The sequence below is a fragment of the Pristiophorus japonicus genome, chromosome 9, assembly GCF_044704955.1.
Source record: "Pristiophorus japonicus isolate sPriJap1 chromosome 9, sPriJap1.hap1, whole genome shotgun sequence".
NCBI lineage: Eukaryota > Metazoa > Chordata > Chondrichthyes > Pristiophoridae > Pristiophorus > Pristiophorus japonicus.
The window spans coordinates 218,825,355-218,842,847 of record NC_091985.1 but is presented as its reverse complement, the minus strand read 5'-3'; the positions used below and the strand labels follow the sequence as shown (position 1 = coordinate 218,842,847).

The following is a 17,493-nucleotide window of genomic DNA, read 5'->3' as shown; positions in this document are numbered from 1 at the left end:
GTGATCTGTCATGCGCCCAGGGCCGGCAACACATCGGAGTTGCGGTCTTTCCTAGGACTCTTGAATTACTTCGGGAACTTTCTGCCGAACTTAAGCACATTGTTGCAGCCGCTACACGTGCTCCTGCCTAAGGGTTGTGAATGGTTTTGGGTGGACTGTCAAGAACGGGCTTTCAATCGGGCGCAGAACCTGCTTTGTTCTAACAAGCTGTTGACCTTGTACAACCCCTGTAAGAAACTGGTTTTAACGTGTGATGTATCATCCTATGGGGTTGGGTGTGTGTTGCAGCAGAGTAATGATGAAGGCCAACTCCAACCTGTGGCTTATGCCTCCAGCTCGCTCTCCCAGGCAGAACGGGGATATGGGATGGTTGAAAAGGAAGCACTCGCATGTGTCTACGGGGTGAAAAAGATGCACTAGTACCTTTTCGGCAGAAGGTTCGAGTTAGAAACGGACCACAAGCCATTAACATCTCTGTTGTCCGACAGCAAGGCTGTCAATGCCAATGCGTCAGCTCGCATACAGCAGTGGGCCCTCACGCTGGCTGCGTATGACTACAACATACGCCACCGGCCAGGCACCAAAAATTGCACTGACGCGCTCAGCAGGCTCCCACTGGCGACCACTGAGGGGGCGGTGGAGCAAAGCGCGGAGATGGTCATGACCGTTGAGGCTTTCGACATCGCAAGCTCCGCCATCACAGCCCGCCAAATCAAAATCTGGACCAACAGAGATCCCTTCCTATCTCTGATAAAGAAATGTTTCCTGACTGGAGATTGGGCGCCCATACACAGGAGGTCCGACCATTTCACAGAAGGATGGACGAGCTCTTCATCCAAGCCAACTGCCTGCTATGGGGCAGTCGGGTAGTCATGCCCCACAAAGGTAGGGAAGTATTCATCAGGGAACTCCACAGCGAGCACCCAGGCATCGTGCTAATGAAGGCCATTGCCCGGTCACATGTATGGTGGCCGGGAATTGACTCAGACCTGGAACACGGGGTTCGCAGGTGCACGATGTGTGCTCAGCTGTGAAATGCCCCAAGGGAGGCCCCACTCAGCCCGTGGCCCTGTCCCACCAAGCCATGGTCACGTATTCATGTAGAATACGCGGGCCCGTTCATGGGAAAAATGTTCCTGATTGTTGTCGATGCATACTCGAAATGGATCGATGCATCATATTGAATTCGTGCACAACATCCACCACTGTGGAGAGTCTGCATATGGTCTTTGTGATCCACGGCTTGCCAGACATCCTGGTTAGCGACAATGGCCCATGTTTCACTAGCTATGAATTCCAGGAGTTTATGTCGGGTAATGGTATCAAACATGTCAGGACAGCACCATTCAAGCCGGCTTCCAATAGCCAGGTGGAATGTACGGTTCAAATCATAAAACAGGGCATGTTCCAGATTCAAGCAACCTCCCTTCAGTACTACCTATTGCGCCTCCTGCTGGCCTATAGGTCCCGCCCGCATTCGCTCATGGGAGTCCCGCCCGCAGAACTACTCATTAAATGCATGCTTAAAATGCGGCTGTCCCTCATTCATTCAGCCCTGTCAGACATTGTTGAGGGCAAGCGCCAGTCTCAAATCGAGTGCCATGATCGCAACTCAGTTGGGAGATGCATAGAAATCAATGACCCTGTATTCGTTCTCAGTCATGCTTTGGGACCCAAGTGGCTTGAGGGTACTGTAATTGGCAAAGAGGGGAATAGGGTCATAGTGGTCAGACTTAGCAATGGGCAGATATGCCGCAAACATCTCGACCAAGTAAAGAAACGGTTTAGCATGGACACTGAGGAACCTGAGGAAGATCATGAGATGTTACCCACACCACTGCCAGTGAACGAGCAACAGGACATTCAACAGCATGTACAGTCCCTGTGGCCAGCCGGACAGGCCGGAATCACCTCAGGTCAACGAGACCCCAACTGCGGCGCTCCACAAGAGAGCATTGACCGCCTGAAGGACTCAATCTTTGACCCAAAGACATGGAGGGGAGGTGATGTCATGTTTGTAACCTTCATATAACTGTAACCTTTTATGTAACACTGTACACTGTAAACACCTGAGAAATGTACACCTTGACTACAGGGGGTGAACTTGTGGGAGTCACTCCTCACCTGGTCATTCAGGTATATAAAAATAAGAACATAAGAACATGAGAATTAGGAACAGGAGTAGGCCATCTAGCCCCTCGAGCCTGCTCCGCCATTCAACAAGATCATGGCTGATCTGGCCATGGATTCAGCCCCACTTACCCGCCCGCTCCCCATAACACTTAATTCCCTTGGTTAAAAATCTATCTATATGTGATTTGAATACATTCAATGAGCTAGCCTCAACTGCTTCCTTGGGCAGAGAATTCCACGGATTCACAAACCTCTGGGAGAAGAAATTCCTTCTCAACTCGGTTTTAAATTGGCTCCGCCGTATTTTGAGGCTGTGCCCCCTAGTTATAGTCTCCCCGACCAGTGGAAACAACCTCTCTGCCTCTATCTTGTCTATCCCTTTCATTATTTTAAATGTTTCTATAAGATCACTCCTCATCCTTCTGAACTCCAACGAGTAAAGACCCAGTCTACTCAATCTATCATCATACGGTAACCCCCTCATCTCTGGTATCAGCCTAGTGAATCGTCTCTGTACCCCCTCCAAAGCTAGTATATCCTTCCTTAAGTAAGGTGACCAAAACTGCACACAGTACTCCAGGTGCGGCCTCACCAATACCCTGTACAGTTGCAGCAGGACCTCCCTGCTTTTGTACTCCATCCCTCTCGCAATGAAGGCCAACATTCCATTCGCCATCCTGATTACCTGCTGCACCTGCAAACTAACTTTTTGGGATTCATGCACAAGGACCCCTAGGTCCCTCTGCACCGCAGCATGTTGTAATTTCTCCCCATTCAAATAATATTCCCTTTTACTGTTTTTTTTCCCAAGGTGGATGACCTCACATTTTCCGACATTGTATTCCATTTGCCAAACCTTAGCCCATTCGCTTAACCTATCTAAATCTCTTTGCACCTCTCTGTGTCCTCTACACAACCCGCTTTCCCGCTAATCTTTGTGTCATCTGCAAATTTTGTTACACTACACTCTGTCCCCTCTTCCAGGACATATGTGTATATTGTAAACAGTTGTGGTCCCAGCACCGATCCCTGTGGCACACCACTAACCACTGATTTCCAACCCGAAAAGGACTCATTTATCCCGACTCGCTGCTTTCTGTTAGCCAGCCAATTCTCGATCCATGCTAATACGTTTCCTCTGACTCGGTGTACCTTTATCTTCTGCAGTAACCTTTTGTGTGACACCTTATCGAATGCCTTTTGGAAATCTAAATTCACCACATCCATCGGTACACCTCTATCCACCATGCTTGTTATATCCTCAAAGAATTCCAGTAAATTAGTTAAACATTCTATAGTAAGGTGTAAGGACACTACAGAATGAATGTTTACACTTGTAGGGAAGAGCATAACAAAGGCCATCAATATACGATAGTCACCAAGAAATCAAATAGGGAATTGAGAACAAACTTTTTTATCCAAAGATTGGTGAAAATGTGGAACTCACTACCACAGGAAGTGGTTGAAGCAAATAGTATAGAAGCATTTAAGGGGAGACTAGTCAAGCGTATCAGAGAGAAGGGAATAGCAAGTTATGCTGATCGAATTAGATGAGGACAGGCGAGAGGAGGCTCAAGTGGAGAATAAACATGGTCTTGTTGGGTCGAATGGTATGTTTTTGTACCGTATATCTCATGTAATCCAGTTTTTCAAGAAACACTGCTTGAAGGTGGAGATAAATGACTTGCATCCAAATGCAATTGTTGCTTTAGTCTTCTTTGTAAATCACAAAGTCTGGACATAATTTGTTTGTGAAATTAAAACTTGATGTGCTGTTCAAGCACATGAGGAGGGAAAGTTAGCTGAAATTTAAGGGGATAATCAAGTTTGCTTTTTGAAAAGAGCCATTCAATGTAGTCTTGTCCAAACTACATATTCAGAAAGAAGTTTTTGGAGGGAGACTGTTGTGTTAAAATTAACTAACATCCTTCATCTCGCAGACTGAATTGCTCTCTGGCATATTTTGGGGAATAAAAGGTCCAAGAAGAGTTAAGTAAAAATGGTTAAATAAAATTAAACAAACAAAATGGGTTATAACTTGGAGCAAGTGGGAATGTTTGATCTATGTTTTAAAGATATTAAGATAATATTGTATTAGACAGTAAAATTCCTCCGGGGCTCTTGAATGAAATGGTGAATACTGTATCAAAGTTAATGAAAGGGAGTGAATGAAGGTTTAAGATGAAAACAGGAAAATTACACCATCAATTTGGATTTTTTTCTTAAATCATTGTTCTTGGGTGAATTGGCATAAATCATCTGGGTGCAATCTGGTATTAATGCAAATTCTTGTGAAAGTCAGGGAAGTGTAGTAAATTGATAAGATTTATCTTCAAGGTGTTTGTGCCATTGCTTGTACTGAAAAATAAGAAATCTGGATTTGATGCCCTGACCACTATAATGTGGTTTACTTCCTCTTTAAAATATTTTGAATTGTGTGTTTCACTGAAGTTAGGCGCAGTGCTGCAGTTAATTGTGGGTATTGAACTGTTTCTGGTGAATTAATGTGGACTATGTTATTTGGGAATAGATTTGTGTGGGATCATTCTGTGCTGAACATATTGCTGGGCTGCGGGTTTGGCCTCAGTCCCAGTTAAGAAATGTTGTTGACATCAAATCCAGGGACTACTTACATTATGACACCAAATCCAGGGTCCACTTATACTGTGACACCAAATCCAGGGACCACATGCATTGTGATCCCAAATCCAGGGGGCACTTACTCTATGACACCAAATCCATGGACCACTTACACTGATAAACTAGATTCAGGGACAACTTACACCATGACACCAAATCCAGGGATTACCAATACTGTGACAAAAAACCTGGAACCACTGAAGCACCAAATCCAGGGACCACTTACACTGAGACACCAATTTATAAAACCTTTCACGACCACCGGACGTCTCAAAGTTTTTTTTTAACAGCCAATGAAGTACTTTTTGGAGTGCAGTCACGATTGTAATGTGGGAAACGCGGCAGCCAATTTACGCACAGCGAGCTCCCACAAACAGCATTGTGATAATGACCAGATAATCTGTTTTTTTGTTATATTGATTGAGGAATAAATATTGGCCAGGGCACCGGGGATAACTCCCCCGCTCTTCTTCGAAATAAATGTAGTATCATGGGATCTTTTAGCGCACTTGAAAGGGCAAACGGGGCCTCGGTTTACAGCGCAGTGCTCCCTCACAGGCGAGTGTGCTGCGCACTGAGACTACAAAATTACATAGGATATACGGCACATACACTATCCAGTCCATGCCGGCGTTTATGCTCCGCTTGGGAATTATAGAGCCTCAACATGAGGAATGGTAATCTTCAGCCCAGGTATAGGGGTTATTAAAATCAGAAGAAACAAACTCTAGCTGCCAGAATGAACATGGTTCAGTGCTCAAAGCAATTACAATAAATCCAGGTCTATTGACAAACGTGGCCTTTCAATGGCGGGTTTCTTCCCCAGCATGCACCGCGGGGGAGAATGTGCCGCACCCAGTCTACAAGATCCCAGCGCGCAAGCGCGAAATCCGCCTTGGTTAGGAGCATCCGCGCTGCGTGTAATGGTGGAGAGAGACAGTAGGGAGAGGCTGCGGACAACTCGGTAAGATTCATGGGGCGGAGGGGCGTAATGGATCCGCGAGTGGGCGGAGAGGCTTCATAAACAACTGGTGTATGCCGCAAGCCTGGAATAATAACCTGATCGCCCCACGTTTGCAGCTCGCGGCTTTCTCCAATTCACAGGCCCAGGCTAACTGCCGCCATCTTTGTACAGGAAGGCCGGTTCCACGCTCCGCCATCTTGAAACAGTGAGTAGTAAAGCGCATGCGCTGTTCTCTTGGTGCAAAACCTGGGTGGGGCTTCAGTGTTTGGTCCCAACTGGGGCCAAGTGCCCGTGTGAAAATTGCAGCCTCAGTTACTTTTCCCTCACCATCTCGTCTAAAGATGCTACTCAGTTTACATCCCACACATTTGTAGCTAGAGCCCCAGAGATGGGTCCCCTTCTATAGTCCTAGGGCTGGAATGCCCCGTCTATAGTCCCAGGTTTAGAATCTCCATGTACAGTCCCAGGTTTAGAATCTCCATGTACAGTCCCAGGTTTAGAATCTCCATGTACAGTCCCAGGGTTGGAATGCTGGGACTGTACACAGACAAAGAAAAAAATCGAGGCCTTGAATCTGAGTTGGGAAAGCAATCATAGAAACATGATTCAGTTTCTATACTAATATTTGAAATCAAATCCAATGAATTGTTGCAAGTAGCATATTCCTTTCATGCCAAGTGGGAACCAAGTGATGTCTGGGATGTGCAGAGTGTTTGAGCCTGGTTACACAGCGTGTCTCACGGCTCTCCACTCCAAATGTGCTTCTTTCGGTTCACAGTCTTATTTACAAATCCAACTGACTGGATATACCTCACCATTTAAACCGCATCACGGAAATATCAGCATTTGATATTTAGTTATGCTAAACCTTAATAAAACATTGGTTAGACCTCAGCTGGAGTACTGCGTTCAATTCTGGGCCCCAAACTTTAGGAATGATGCCAAGCTTTTAGAGAGGGTGCAGAAGGAATGGTGCCAGGGATAAGAACATAAGAAATAGGAACAGGAGTAGGCCAAATGGCCCCTCGAGCCTGCTCTGCCATTCAATAAGATCATGACTGATCTGATCATGGACTCAGCACCACTTTCCCGCCCGCTCTCCATAACCCCTTATCCTCTTATCATTTAAGAAGCTGTCTATTTCTGTCTTAAATTTATTCAATGTCCCAGTATCCACAGCTGTCTGAGGCAGCAAATTCCACAGATTTACAACTCTCTGAGAGAATAAATTTCTCCTCATCTCTGTTTTAAATGGGCAGCCCCTTATTCTAAGATCATGCTCTCTAGTTCTAGTCGCCCCCATCAGTGGAAACATCCTTTCTGCATCCACCTTGTTAAGCCGCCTCATAATCTTATACGTTTTGATAAGATCACCTCTCATTCTTCTGAATTCCAATGAGTAGACAACCTACTCAACCTTTCCTCATAAGTCAACCACCTCATCTCCGGAATCAACCTAGTGAACCTTCACTGAACTGCCTCCAAAGCAAGGAGTGGATGAGGCACTTCAGTTATTGGCAAAAGAACCGGAGGTGAGATGTGGAATCATTTGTTACACAGCGACTAGTTGTGATCTGGAATGCTCTGCCTGAAAGATTCAATAGTAACTTTCAAAAGGGAATTGGATAAATACTTGAAGGGAAAAATATACTATGCTACGGGTAAAGAGCAGAGGAGTGAGACTCGTTGAATAGTTCTACCAAAAGGCCGGCACAGACATGATGGGCCGAGTGGCCTCCTTCTGTGTTGTACCACTCCCCGACAATGGCAGATAGTCTTACCCAGAGTGTCCTGCATGGGGGGGTATGCCCTATCTCCATCAGCAGGGGGACAGCGCACGGGAAGGGCTGATCCCGGAGAGCGCCTTCCTGTGTGGAGCGGCTCCCGGAGACTGAGCAGAGCGAGCGCGGCCTCAGCAACACTGAATGTAGGTCTCAGACCCCGAGTCAGAGCCGCAGGGCCTGGTGGACGTGCGGCCAGGGCTCCGGCACCAGGAAGCCCCAGGGGCAGCACCTCCCCCACACAAGGAAAACGACAACTTGCATTTATACAGCAGGCCGCTCTGTGTCGGGGTGGGCGCTGGATGCGGAGGTCGGTTCCGGGCCTCCTGTGTGGGTCTGTTTGTTGCATCAGTTTGAGCTGGATTGGAGATGGAGAAGTTGCTGGGTTTAACCCCCAGTATTTCTGAGCCCAGTAGGACCAATAATTTCCCATGTGGGACTGTCACGAAAGGTGGGTTCCCTTCCCTGAAGGACATTGTGACCAGTTAGACTTTTAACGACAATCTAGCAGCTTCTTTGGTGACATTTCTCCAGTGCCAGCCCAACAAATGACCAGATTCATTAAGCTCAATTTCACAACCTGTCTTTATGTTTAGGTAGGTTCTCTCTCAACCTTCTGTTTCCTGTTTGAAATTCATTTTACAGGGTGTCAAAAGGGGAGGATTTGCAGACGGGAATCTCAAACCAAATGTCACGCCAAGATCTCACGGAGTTACTCGTTACATTGGGACCGAAATATGATCGACCTTTGAGCATGAAAGCTAAAAGCACCGTTCACAGCAGGGAGAAACGGTATATGTGCTCTGTGTGTGGACAAGGCTTCAGCCTATCATCTAACCTGGGGAGGCACAAGCGCAGTCACACTGGGGAGAGGCCGTTCACCTGCTCCGTGTGTGGGCAGGGTTTCATTTGGTCATCTGACCTGCTGACACACCAGCGAGTTCACACTGGGGAGAGACCATTTACCTGTGCAGTGTGTGAGAAGGGATTCACTCGGTCATACCATCTTGTAACTCACCAGCGAATTCACACTGGAGAGAGGCCGTTCACCTGCTCCGTGTGTGGCAAGGGATTCGCTCAGTCATCCGAACTGCTGACACACCAGCGAGTGCACACTGGGGAGAGACCGTTCAGTTGCTCTGACTGTGGGAAGGGATTCACTCGATCATCTCACCTGCTGATACACCAGCGAGTTCACACTGGGGAGAGGCCATTCACTTGCCCCGAGTGTGGGAAGGGATTCATTCGGTCTTCCGACCTGCTGGCACACCAGCGATTTCACACTGGGGAGAGGCCGTTCACCTGCTCTGAATGTGCGAAGGGTTTCACAAAGTCATCCGACCTGCTGATACACCAACGAGTTCATACTGGGGAGAGGCCGTTCACTTGCTCTGAGTGTGGGAAGGGTTTCACTCAGTCATCCACCCTGCTGAAACACCAGCGAGTTCATACTGGGGAGAGGCCATTCACCTGCACTGAATGTGGGAAGGGATTCACTCAGTCATCCAGCCTGCTGAGACACCAACGAGTTCATATTGGAGAGAGACCATTTACCTGCTCTGAGTGTGGGAAGAGTTTCACTCAGTCATCCGACCTGCTGAAACACCAGCGAGTTCACACTGGGGAGACACCATTCACCTGCTCTGAGTGTGGGAAGGGATTCACTCAGTCATCCCACCTACTGAGACACCAGCGAGCTCACAAGTGACTGCAAGGTTTGAATTCTGCTGTTGTTGCTGCTGTTAATCACATCCCTGATTGAATCATGTTCATTCTGACTGTTGGAGTTTGTTTCTGCTGGTGTTGATAATCTTTTAACTGAGCTGGAGTTTAATATTTTGATATTTCAAATAACAGTGTGTCGATATTTAATGTCTCCTAGATAAGAGGAGACTAATTGATGTCCTTTTACTGACTGCTACATTTTTGGGCCTTTTCTCCTTTCTAATTCTACTTTATTTCAGTTTTCATACCTTCAGTTACTTCATGGACAAGTCCCAGCTCCCCATACCTCCCAGCGTGCCTCTCCTAGCCTTGGGATGCAGCGATGGTATTGGTAACATGCCCGGGATCACGAAACACAAAACCCAGTCTGTGAATCACTTTCAGCTACTGGACTTTGCGTGTGCCCCACAGCATCTCTCTCACCCTCGATGTGTGAATAGAGCATCATGCCTGAAAACGTTGTCTTGAATTTAAATCCACTCAGAAAATATATTTAACCAAACATAAACAAGTAAATACATCATGGCCCAATAATGCAACTTTATATTCACAGCAAGAAGTCTGTTATCTAACTCCTTGAGAAGACAAAATAAATATCCCAAATGTAAGAGCTCCTCGAATCCTTCAATACCTTTCAAATCATGACCAGTTCCTTCTTATTCTAGAATTCCCCATCCCTGTGGGAAATGAAATTGGTCAAAAAATGCTAATTGGAAATTTCTAACATTTTTTCTCTTTCTGGTGTTTAAAGCTGACCAGTTCCTTCTCTCAGAGAATCTCTGAGGAGACTCTTTGATTTAAACACAGATCTCTCCTCTCTTATATCTGGGATTAGAGTTACGGGGAATTTAAAAACCTGACCACTCAAAAGGGCCCGTCAGTCATATACAGACTGACCCGATCACACAGCTCGGTGTCAGTGTGAACTATTCCTCTTTCCTGCCTGTAACCGATGAAACTTGTAACACTGAGGCTGAAATTCCACTTCCGTGTGCCGGGATGGAGGCAGTGCTGGGCACAGAGGAAGCAGCAAACTGGGTTCAGAGTGGGCATTCTGGCTTTGCCCATTCCTGGGGTTTCCCCTGAGCATGTGCTGGGGCCCAGTGGGCATTCACTGCTCTGGGGTATTTCTGGACGTGTCCTCACTGCCCCTGGAATTCCCACACATTGCCCCCTGGGTGTGAGGCCAGCGCTCTGTGCCTTTAAACACTGGAGTGAAGCCGAGTCCTGCAGGCACACACTCACCAGGAGGAGTTTCTAACTGTCTAGACCGACCTTTTGGGAAAATTAATCACACTTTTGGGCCAGTTGTGTTTTTTTTCCCATTGTTCCATTTCCTGTTCCTTTGGTTTAAATCTTTATTTGTTCCCTTTGGTTTGGTTTCACTTTCACTGCTGGGCCTCCCACTAAAAGCACTTTGTCTGATCTGCCCGTGGGAATTAGCAGACCCATGGTAACACTGGTAAGACATTCTATTCCACAGAATAGGCTAGTTGGAAATTCTAATCAGATCAGGGGAAAGAACAGGGTTTGTCTGTTATTGACCACAATGTAAGCTTAAACCAGATTGGGTAATATATTAGATTATAATATGCGATGTTTATACCTATAATTGTGAAACTATAAGAAATAATATAATTAACAGTAGGCAGAGTAGTTTAGGGATATTGAGAACATTACCGAAGAAAAGTATCTGCTGGGATCCAGGGAATGCGTTCAAGTTCCAGCTGTCTTTTCCTTGCTTCCTGCCAAAATCCAGCAGAGAAGCCAGGGATGGATCACTGCAGGGAATAAAAGTGAAGGGAGACTGATGTAAGGGGGCAGTCGGGACTGGAGACACCGGAGATCAAGCTCAGGGTGCCCGAGGTTCCATCCAGCGGGCTGACCTCATGTCAGTTACTGTGGACACGCGGGACTTGCATGTTTACTCTGATTGATGGATCAATACAAGATACAGTACAGGGCAGAAAATCTGCTCATCTTATATTTCTTCTTCAAGTTGCTGAAACTGGATTCTCAAACCTGCTAATTAATATCACATGGCATTAGCTAGAATCTGATATCTCTTTACTGTTTCAGTCTACTCCTTTTACACTTTTACCGTTAAATCTACTTTTCCGACCATTGTCTTCTCCCAAAATATATCACCTCATATTTCTCTGCATTAAATTTTATCTGACATCTACCGGAGCCATTTACTAACCTGTATATTCACACAGAAGTCACTTGCAGTCCTCACAGTTGGTCATGGTCCCAGATTTGGTGTCATCTGGAAAGTTTGATCGTGTGCCCCATATACCCAAATCCAGATCCTGTCTCTATATTAAGAGCAATGGTCCCAACACTGACCCTGAGGGACACCACTGTTTGCTTTCCCCCAGTCTGAAGAACATCCATTAACCACTACTCTCTGCTTTCTGCCTTTTATCCAACTTCCTGTCCACACTGCCCCACTCCCTTTAATATCGTGAGCCTTAATTTGATAAACAAGCCTCATGTCTGGCACCTTATCAAACACGTTTTGCCAATCCATCTGCACAACATCCACTGCATTTCCTTTCTCACCACACTGTGTTATTTTCTGCAATAATCCCTGTTGTCTCTCCTGAATGAATCCACTTCACTACCAAATGTTGCAATGTTTGCTCCACACCACAGGGTTTCATCTGCTTAAAGCCACAACAGAAAGGTCTACAAAGCGGCCCCGCGGCAAACTCCAGGAGAGGGAGAAAATGAACGTCTGTAAATGAAGGAAACCAGTGAGGGAGCGTCTGTAAATGGAGAATTGTTGACTGGTCAGGGAGTGACTGGAAATGGTGACTGGTGAGAGAGCATCTATAAATGAAGTAAAAATGGAAACCAGTCAGGGAGCATCTGTAAATGAAGGAGAAATGGTGACTGGTCAGAGGGTGCCTGTAAATGAAGGAGGAATGGTGACTGGTCAGGGAGCATCTGTAAATGAATAAATGGGGACTGGTCAGGGAGCATCTGCAAATGAAGGAAAAATCGTGACGACAGGGAAATGAAGGAGAAATAGTGACTGGGTTCAGTTGTACACTCACTTGTTCCTCTCTCTACCCTGTCATATGCAATATTTATGGAGGATTTTTACTAAATCAGATCAAAAAAATGATGAATGATACAGAAAGTAACAGATTTCACATCTTATGTAGAGGGAGCTTTACGCTGTATCTAGCCCGTGCTTTACCTGCCCTGGGAGTGTTTGATACGAGTTTGTAGAGGGACCTTTACCTGACCTGGGAGGATTTCATGGGACAGATTAGAGGGAGCTTTACTCAGTATCTATCTGGGTGCTGGACTTGATATGGGAGTGTTTTATGGCAACTTTAAATATGCTTTACACTGTATCTAACACATACTGTACCTGACCTGTGAGTTTTGATGCGTAGTTTAAATATGCTTTACACTGTATGTAAGCCAAGCTGTACATGACCTGGGAGTGTTTGATGGGACAGTGTAGAGCAGTGGTGGGCAAAATATGGTCTGTGGACCATATCTGGCCCGCCAAGACATTCTATCCGGTCCGCTGGATGGGACAGAAATAGAACGCGAGCCGGAGCTCGAGCTGCACATTCGTCTATCCACTTTCACTTCTCATGGGTCAGAGACAGAATCGAACTGCAGCCAAAGAAAAACCATAGTAATACTTAATTCAAAATAATAATTCGCAAAATCGATTCACCCCGGCCGATTAAAAGGATCCATTCCGTGAGACTTGCCCCAATGGCGGATGTAAGTACCCAGAATGCACTGCATACTAGAATATGCCCTATCCAATTTAGAGTGGGGTCATGGCTGCTCATCTCCGCAGATCTTTTACTGAAGAGAGTGACCGGCGTTGCATCTTTCCTCTCCTGGTATCCAGAGTATGACGGCAGGGGAGTTCTCACATGGCACCAATTGGGACGGCATTAATAATCTTTGCAGAGGGACATGAGGATAACAGAGGTGGGAAATTGATGCTGACACAGGCTCTAATGAGGGTACAGTTCTGTTTCACAGCACTGATTCACAGAGGTTGTGACGGTCTTGGATCTGGCCTGGAGACGACGAAGGTTGAACAGGTTCCCACTGGTTCTGTAGTTTAGTTCCACTCCAGCAGGGAGCTTGTTGAGTGTGAGGTGGAGCATTGCAGTGAGGAAGATCGAGAAGAGGGTTGGCGTGATGACGCAGCCCTGCTTGGCCCCGGTCCGGACGTGGATTAGGTCTGTGGTGGATCCGTTGGTCAAGATCATGTCATCGTGGAGCAGGTGAAGGATGGTGTCAAACATTTGGGGGCAGCCGAAGCGGAGGAGGACGCTCCATAGTCCCTTGCGGTTGACAGTGTCAAAGGCCTTTGTAAGTTCAAAGAAGGCCATGTACAAGGGCTGAAGCTGTTTCCTGCATTTTTCTTGCAGCTGTCATCACCAGCATCAAAGCACTGACCACACTTGACCAGCTCCGTTGGGTGGGCCATATTGTCTGCATGCCTGACACAAGACTCCCAAAGCAAGCGCTCTACTTGGAATGCTTACACAGCAAGGGAGCCCAAGGTGGGCAGAGGAAACGTTTGAAGGGCACCCTCAAAGCCTTCTTGATAAAATGCAACATCCCCACCGACACCTGGGAGTCCCTGGCCAAAGACCACCCTAAGTGAAAGAAGTGCATCTGGGAGGCCGCTGAGCATCTCGAGTCTCGTCGCCAAGAGCATGCAGAAACCAAGCGCAGACACTGGAAGAAGTGTGCGGTAAACCAGTCCCACCCACCCTTTCCTCCAACAACTGTCCGTCTCACCTGTGACAGAGACTGTAATTCCCATATTGGATTGTTCAATCACCTAAGAACTCACTTTTAGAGTGGTAACAAGTCTTCCTCGATTTCGAGGGATTGCCTATGATGATGATTTACAGAGATCAGAAGATACCACAATATTTTCAATTTTTATCTTTGATTCATTTCTAGGTGGTATCGACAACATGTTGTGTATGTAAGATAGCATCTGACTACTATCTGAATTTATGTTTATGCAATGTTCATGTTTATCAAATGTTCCCTCTAATTTGATTTCCATGCGTGGTCCCTTTAAATTTGGTCCTTGGCCACGAGGCAGTCGCACATGCGCAGTGTCTCTTTCAGCGGCAGGAGCTGGGGATGGGCCTGCGCAGGACCATGTGATTGTTGCTGACCGTGCAGCCATGCACCTTCGAGCCAACATTGGTGGGCAGCCCTCAACAGCTCAATAAAACTTGTTAAGTGGCCCTCCAGTCCAAGTAATTGCCCAGCCCAGGTCTAGGTGATGAAAGCCATGGTGAGTTGCTGAATCTTGTAGATGGTACACACTGCAGCCATGGTGCACTGGTGGAATGTTATCAAATAAACAAAACAGGTCTGTTAACAAATATAAACAGTAATCCCAGCGGCCCAGATCAGGTGTAACTGCCGTATATTCTGGGCTGTAATGGTTCACATTAAGGACACACATGAGATAATAACAAGGCATTGTTGTGTGTATTGTACCACATTGTAATGCCAGAGTCCCGGAGAGTTTGGAGGAACTTGATGAATGGTCTGAGAATAATTGTGTTATGGGCAGGAGGGTAAGACTGACCAATGGCTGTGCTCCTGGAAGTGCAAATATGCCCCACTCTTACAGCTGTGAGAGGCAGAGGAAACAGACAGAAGGGCTGATATAGAATGACAGACTGGTGTCCATTCCATTATAACCATGGGCTGTGACCTCTGCTGCAGACCCGGGATCCCAGGATGAGGGAAATAACCATTGCAAAGAAATGAAGAGAAACCTGATCGGTGAACTCCTGGTAAACTGTGGGAGTGAGTAGGAGCTGGAACTCCAAATAGAGAAATACTACCGATTAAAAAGGATTACATCCCAGAACCTACTGTTCATAGAGTTAAACCTGTGGGGCTGAGGGCACAGGAGTAAAACTGGGAGTGAGGCCTTGATGGTTGTGACTGCTCCCGTGAGACGCTACAGTGTATCCCAGCAGAGGATCCGGCTGTAGATCCCCATAGACCATTTAGGGAGTGCAAGATACTGAAGGATTCTTTCACGGCTCTTTAAAGAGAGGAAATATCCCCAATAAACCATTATACACAAAGGGATAGTCCCGGAGATTCAGAACACATGGGAACAGCTCTTGGCGTCTGTCCACAGGTGAATGGGATTTTGAGGTCCAGTGTTGATTGGTGGAAATTCAACACCAGGATCAATTTGGTCACAGACACTCTTCACCAAATTCACTGATCTCTGGCCACTCTAAGCAAAGCTGAGCTGTTCCCCGCCATGGCCAGTGATTCCGGCAGAGGAATGTCGCTTTTACAGCCCGGAGCAAAGTGCTTTCACCCACTGTTGGACTTTGAGTTTACTGGTTGCAGTCAATCAGCAATAATTTGAATCTACCCAGCATCTCCCGGGGTGTAATTTTCAAACTCTAACACTGTGCTGGGACGGCATTGCAGTATCGGCCAAAGACAGCACATGGGCCTTAGACACAGACCCAGATAGCCTCCCAATACAACTTGGTTTCATGCCCCACACTAGCCCCATTATGGTCTCTCTCAGGGGGATTTCCTGCCCGTTTTGCAGGGTCTGGAGTAATTTCCATGGTGTGGGTCGATAATATAAAGAACTGCCGCTGATTTTATGAGATAATAAAACAAGAGGGATGGAGCTTACCAATCCCAGCACAACATGTCAGTGCGGGGAGACATGGGGCAGACACTGAGTCTTCCTTCATGTGGACCGTGGTGACAACTGATGTAACCGGGGAGACAATGGGTTCTGTTCGATTCTAAAACACGGAACAGTTCATTGTTACTGACTCTCAATGATGTATTATTGGAGAAGGTTAAATTGGAATTATGATTAAAATGTTCCTTGTTAAAATTTCGGATCTTTGTTGCTGGCAGTTCTGCTCTAATGGAGCAGGAAGATGATCTGAGCCAGGCCAGGCCCAGATTTAATTTCACAGCAGGACTTCAGACTCGTTCCAGGAACATCTCCTGCTCCCAGTCTCTGAAACACTGGCTCCTCACATTTGGACAGTGTGTGTCCAAGTCTCACCCAGTCTCTGAGACACTGCCTCCTCACACTTAGGCCCCAATTGTTATTCACTGTCACTGTTTATATTCCTCTATCCCCCACTGCTGGAGTTCTCTCACCACTCGGCAGGTTGCTGTTTGTGAGGAGATTTCCATCCGGAGGTTTAGTGGGATGTCTGCTCAGTGCTGGCCATTTCTGATGGCTCATTATCTGCAAGGCGCTGTGAGACCTCCAGCCACTGGAGGCGGTGTGGACAAGAGGCAGAGGCTGATGCTGGTGTCAAAGGCCTGAGGTTTGAGATAGACTGGGGAAACATGGACTTCACAAACTGAAAAGGAGAAGCTGGAAGGAGCTCGGAACAAGGTGGTTATGCGGGACTTTAAAACATCACTTTAAGTTAAATTGTGAGAGAAGGACTCTGGGACACGGGGTAACACTGAGCGAAGATAAACAGGACCAATCTCAGGAATTCCTCTCCGCCCAGAGAGTGACCAACACTTGGAGCGGACTCCAGGTGGAGCTGGGGGTGACACTCACTGCCAAGGACAACCTCCTCCTACTGGTCCTGGGCTGTGTTCTCCATCGGCCTTTTGTCCTCAGGTGGTCCTGGGGTGTATTTCACACAATAAAAACAAGCTGAAGAGTGTGTGAATGTGAGGCTTCAGTGTGAGAGGAACCAGCTTCCTCAGACACTGCTGTGGTCCAGAAATTTTCACAACCGAAATGCAGATTGCCCATGTCATTGCTGCAGTGATTTCACCGCCAGATTCCCCGCCCCGCCCCTATCCAAGGCGGGATCCCAATATCGGGCGGTAACTGGACCGTGTGCTTCCGCCACATATTGGATTCGGGAAACCCGGAGAAAACTCTGCCGGGATCACGGCGGGGTCACTGGATGTCTATGAACCAAGGAATCAAATCCAACCCCCGGGACAGATGTTTGTCTTTCCGTATTTGGGAGTAAAGTAGCGCCTAGACAGAGCACACAGAGTAAATCAGGTTGAGCAGGATCCGAATGGAGCAACAGAATTCGCCCAATGTTCCCTCCATTCATTGTTCTCTCTCCGCACCGCCCAGGCCCGATAAGGGTTGATCCGCCCTCAGGGCCTTTCCCTGCCGCTGGGCCACTGCACTTGTGGCAGGCGAGGCTCTCTGCCGCCATCTGCTGGTAGGGACTCAACCGCATT

The 17,493-nt window shown here is 47.0% G+C and overlaps 1 pseudogene; it reads left to right on the top strand.

Annotated features, from left to right (window-relative positions):
* Positions 1 to 5,711: 5,711 nt before the first annotated feature.
* LOC139273708 (zinc finger protein 721-like) overlaps positions 5,712 to 17,493 on the top strand; it is a 494,469-nt pseudogene continuing 482,687 nt past the window's right edge.